This window comes from Acipenser ruthenus, chromosome 49 (assembly GCF_902713425.1).
Source record: "Acipenser ruthenus chromosome 49, fAciRut3.2 maternal haplotype, whole genome shotgun sequence".
NCBI lineage: Eukaryota > Metazoa > Chordata > Actinopteri > Acipenseriformes > Acipenseridae > Acipenser > Acipenser ruthenus.
The window spans coordinates 7,357,617-7,363,618 of NC_081237.1; the positions used below are offsets into that span (position 1 = coordinate 7,357,617).

Here is a 6,002-nt window from a genome sequence, read left to right on the forward strand (position 1 = left end):
TAGCGCTTCGGAGGAGATAGGGATCGGTAACTATAGCGGAGAAACTGCACTCTTGTGATCGCCATATTGGCTCCACCTACGAACGCTGTGGTTGTGTCCGTTTGAGCCGGCTTCTGTTTCATATGGTGGATTTCGAGTTTTTCAATATGTATTTTTTTTTTTTTTTTTCTCTCGAAAATACCCAGTTTAATAATTGTAATTTGAATGCTATAAATAATAAAATGTTAAGAAAATAAAATATGTGTTTCCGCCCGGGATCGAACCGGGGACCTTTCGCGTGTGAGGCGAACGTGATAACCGCTACACTACGGAAACTGTCGTTAAGTTACGTTACATGTTGATGGAATGGTGTAGCCTATGTTTGGTTAGTGATTAAGAAAAATATCCAAGCAATACGTGACAACAAATGTTGCATAGTAAAATGCATTTACATGAATTTAAAATTAAAGTCTATTGGTCAACAGATAAAAATAATGCTTGCTAATGGATTAAGCGTTGGTGGTATAGTGGTGAGCATAGCTGCCTTCCAAGCAGTTGACCCGGGTTCGATTCCCGGCCAACGCAGTAGTTTTATGGTTTTATTTATTCTTAAAAAGACACAACACTAATGCAATTTGTTTTTATGCGTTTAATAATAATGATGTTATTTAAAAAATAATAATAATAAAACGAAAATCAACAGCCCGCTTTTTTTTTAAGCAACGGTCTGCTTAATATTCTTATGTTATACCGGAGCGCGTATTATTATCTGTTGATTTAAAACACGTACATTACTAGGCCAAATCTTACACGTCAAATTGACGTTTGCACATCTTGCAATTACGAAAGAGAACGATAGGGGGCAGCTGTGGCTTTCATTAGACTTTCATAAGGCATTGCACGCTAAAACGTACCCAGGACTGGTGCAACAGGTAAGCAAAATATCTTATTGTGTGGTCATAGCTTCTTCCTTACAGTCATTTTTGAACAGCTATTTGACTATTTTGGTGTCATCCATTGTGTATAATAGGGCTTGCACTATTGCAATCCATTGCGATTAGATAGCCCGGTGTATTCACTGTATACGTGAAGTAGGTTCTACAGTCGCACGTTCCATATGACAATTTGACAGTTTTATCAAAGCATACTCTCGCAACTCTATGAACTGTTATTAAGTAATTATTACCCTACGATCATACAACAGTAAAACGCAAACGCTCTTTCTGTCTCAGAACGACACGGGCTTTCTTTTTGACTGCACAGGTGAAAGATCAGAGGTGTGTTTTTCATTTTCACCTCTGTTCCTTAATGATACTAGCACGGCCTTGGGGTGGCAGCTCTGTGTGAATTCTGTGTGAGAGCTCACGTTGACAAAACTGCGGACAGGCAGGCAGCGTTGTCATGGCTATGTCAGAATCCGTTCTGTATTAGCTGGTTTTTACAGACTGTGTTTAACAGTAATAGTAATTGCCTATCTTATGTAAGGTAATCCAGGAGCAGTGATGACGATATGAGAAACAATTATAGGATATTCTAAGTTGAAAACACAGCCTGTTAAACTAGATTGCTGCTCTACTGGTGACTCATTCAGAATAGAAGGAGATTTTGACAGGAAGGCAAACAGTGAAATCACATTTTGATACAGGGTTATATCAGGGTTCTGGACAAATTGCCCCAAGGGGGGAAAGAAAAAAAAGCCAATTGATAAGACAACACATCACTGCCCTGTTGAATTCTCAACACAAGTGCAATCAAAGGAGTGTTTCGTATGTGCTGTGGGTCACTAAGACCCTGGCATTACTCTGAGCTGTAAATACATGCATTTACAACCTCTGATCCTGAAGAACTCGGTATAACAGTCATACAGAAACTTGAACCATTCCCAAGTTCAGGTGTTCCGTTCCAAACCATCCTCTCTGCGGCAGACTCAGCCAGTCAATGAAAACCATTACTTATCCAGAGGAGGAGTCAATTGAGAATGCAGTCTCATTTACAATGAGGACCTGGGAAGAGGCACCATCACAGCAGACATCAAACACAGGAGTAAAAAAAAACACACACACACACACACACACGTGATCGATCATAAAACACAAAACTCAGCAGCAACTTAGCAGATACAGATGAGTCGACCAGAACGAGCCCCCTCTGGGCTTTCTGATCTGTGAGAGTATATATATATATATAGTGTATCTGTGGATTGCAGTTCTGGGAGTGGGGGGGGGGGGGGGGTGCTAGAATTTTAATGCATATATTGTAATGTTGTATGTATTTCATATTAAATATGGCACGTACTGCATTCATTTTACATAATATTTATTGATTTTTCACATGGGGTCTATGGCATTCAGGTCCATGTTATTTTGTGAAATAGGACCATGTGAGTTCTCCGTGGATCCTCTCACCTTTCAAATCAAACAGAAACTCTATCTCTGTGCTTTGATTAGTGGGAATATTCATCTCCGTCCCATCTGTTACAGGACAGGTGAATAAAAACATGGACTGGAACAACACAAATAGGATCAGTTGCCTTTGCTGTGGCACACATATTTTCTTTCCATAATTCAAGCCTTAATCTGGGACTCAAGACACACTGTCCTTTATATATATATATAGGAACCCCTTTATTGAGTAGACATGAACAGGACACAAAACATTTTTAACATACATTTTGGTAAATGAGACTGAATACAGTTGAATCTTTGGCCTCAAATGTCAACACATGTTTGAACCACACAACTGAAATATTACTGTTTGTGGTCTTTGAGTGGCAGACCAGACTCGCCACATTGTGTAAGGAAATAAATCCCTTTGAGCTTACAGCGCTCTTATTCACAAAATAAGGACAGGTTTTGTTTTTCTCATTTTTTAAATGTATTTATTACATGCCAAAACTAGACCTTTTCTGTCCCGTTTAAATGCATGTTAATAACCCCGGCTTTATTAAATTCTGTTCCTTACCTCTACATTATAACTAGCAGCGTTAACGCTAATGTAGTACGAGGAAACCAAGGGGGGCTGATTAATCCGGGTGACTTTATTTCTCAATGCGGCCACACACTACATCACTACATTACATTTACTAATCAAGAAGGAGGGGATTAATCAATAGAACATTTACTACATTCACAAAACGTAGCCCTTTCACATACAGCCCAGCTTTTCAGTAATGATCCCCATCTACCTTACCCATAATAATAATAATAATAATAATAATAATAATAATAATAATAATAATAATAATAATAATAACAGTACCTTGTACTGAAAGAATGGGGGGTGAACTGTGTACATTATAGCAGTAATGAGGCCAATGCAATTAGGTTTGTTCCATTAGAGCTCATATTGTCAGTGATGGGGTTACTTAATGACTGACGTGGGCTCTGAGGAATAGTGTATTCAGTATAGTGTATTCAGTATAGTGTATTCAGTATAGTGTATTCAGTATAGTGTATTCAGTATAGTATATGCCATCCAACTACAGCTGTAATAAACTGTAGCTTTACTTTGAATGTGATTGTAATGTGGAATTCGAAACCCCCTCCACTCATAATGTATAGATACTTTGCTTTATAAGATGCTAAATAGATTCTGTAACATGTATTGGTAAGGCATTATAGAATGTTATAAAATGCTCTAACAACCACGGCTGATGCTACAGCTGTCTCTGATTAGTACCAGTGTTGGACTGTGTCATTTCAGCAGTAATGCAGCCCAAGGTTATTGCTAATGAGGGTCTGTGAAGCTTTCAAATGCATTGTGGAGCTCAATATTGCATGTGGGTTTGGTAACGCTTTACATTAAGTGTCTCTAATTACTGTGTATTTGCATAGTTGTTACACAGTAAATACACGTGTACTTACACAGACTTGCAATGTCATAATACACAGTTACAGTGTACTTAATGTGTACATCGTTTTGAACAATATAGGGTTAGGGTTTGGGTTAGGATTAGGATTAGGATTAGGATTAGGGTTATATCATGCCAAAATTATTTTTTAAAAAAATACTGGTATTGTAACTATGCATAATAACACTGTAATAACACTGCAGCAGTGTGGAGTAGTGGTTAGGGCTCTGGACTCTTGACCGGAGGGTTGTGGGTTCAATCCCTGGTAGGGAACACTGCTGTTGTACCCTTGAGCAAGGTACTTTACCTAGATTGCTCCAGTAAAAACCCAACTGTATAAATGGGTAATTGTATGTAAAAAATAATGTGATATCTTGTAACAATTGTAAGTCACCCTGGATAAGGGTGTCTGCTAAGAAATACATAATAATAATAATAATAATAATAATAATTATGTGTAAGTACACAGGTATTTACTAAGTAACCACTATGTAAATACATAGACACTTAATGTAAAGTGTTGTCCTGTTTTATTTTGAATTGTAGTTAAATTGTAATTCTATTGATAATAATAATATAATTTTAAATTTGCTGTGTCTTGGGATGATTCAATTATTATTATTATTATTATTATTATTATTATTATTATTATTATTATTATCACAATTAATTTCCTAAAATTACACGTAGAATGAAAGATGTTATAATTTAGCCTCTTTGTATTTTTGGTCTTGTTAACAAAGTTCATATTATAAAGATGTAGCAGTACACCACAGGTGAATATAACAGCAGATATCACTTATTAATATAATGCAAGGTGGAAAGAAAATGGATAAATATTGAATAGTACTGTATAGGGGCGTTTGGAATAGTTCAGCAAAGGAAAGTAATTCTTCTTAACATCACAAACTGTGCTTAAATACTTGAAATGACGTTACTGCTGGAAACCAGCGTTGTGCGGGCATTGCTTAATAAAATGGATGCTTTGATCAGCTTGGGAGCAAGAATGCATAATCAGTCTGTCTGGGTGCATCAAAGCAATGATCCAGCTATTCCTGTGAATTAAAGTGAAAGTTGCAGTTCTGCTCTTCTATCAGCATTAGAAAAGAGAAAATCTATATGATTTAGTGCTGAGACAAAAATGTGAAAATTCAAACTTGAAATGTATTCAGTGACAAGAACGACCCTGTTCGTGTGATCGTTCATATGACAGAATTTATGAATGACTATACCTAAAAGATACGCGCAAAAGACACGAATGCATGAATGACACCTGCAAACCCATTCGTTCTATAATACTGCCCCCCCCCCCAGCTAATTCAACATTAAAGAATACACAAACATTCCTTTTACATTTTGAAATAATATTTGAATTTGAAAAAGCCATGTTCCTCCCAGCGCTAAAATGATTTGTTGTTTTTTAAATTTCTTTCAGACTCTAAACAACCAAATTTTAAACCAGCTTCATATTATCTGAATTGGCTGCAGACAGCTACCTGACCAGAAGGTGTTTCCTTAAAAGACCCAGACTCTGGTATTTAGTTCCTCATTGGTAACTCGGGCTGTTGCCATGGGTACTGGGCTTGATTCTCAAAACCGTTACTCTAAATTGTCATTAGCACGATTTTTTTCAGATAGTAGCACCACACCCAATAACATTGCCAGCCCAGAAATAAACAACTCGAACATTTAATTTAGGAGCTTGTGGTTAGTCTAAAATAGTTTATTATTTGTTTTAGAAATTGCAAACAATCAGGGGTAGACAAAAAATTGCCTGATTTCATAAAATGCAATTTCCAATTATTATTTATTGTATAATTTATTTACCCGAGGAGGTCGACCGATACAAGTGGGGAGTATTGTTCTGAAGGTGGCAAAAACTAGGCTGGGGAATAGATACGTTTTCATTGACCCTGTACATTTGACCCTGTTGCATTGTGTCCATTATTGGAGACGCATTTAAATTGCCATGCTGCCAAATCTATACTCCTGTAACAGAAAGTCTAGGGTTTATTATTCTGTTAAAATGTGTTGCATTTTGGTGACTGCTATTGATTGGATTTTTCTACCAGTGCCCTTGATACATTTGGAAAGAAAGGAAAGAGAGTGTGTGTGTGTCTCAGTGTGTCAGTGTGTGTGTGTGTGTCTCAGTGTGCGTGTATGTGTCTCAGTG

At 37.0% G+C, this 6,002-nt stretch overlaps 2 non-coding genes across 2 annotated transcripts; one reads left to right on the top strand and one right to left on the bottom strand.

Annotated features, from left to right (window-relative positions):
• Positions 1-242: 242 nt before the first annotated feature.
• trnav-cac (transfer RNA valine (anticodon CAC)) lies at positions 243-315 on the bottom strand. The gene has a single exon. It is a non-coding gene; the product is annotated as a tRNA-Val (tRNA).
• A 177-nt stretch (positions 316-492) lies between these two features.
• trnag-ucc (transfer RNA glycine (anticodon UCC)) lies at positions 493-564 on the top strand. The gene has a single exon. It is a non-coding gene; the product is annotated as a tRNA-Gly (tRNA).
• The last annotated feature ends 5,438 nt before the right edge of the window (positions 565-6,002 follow it).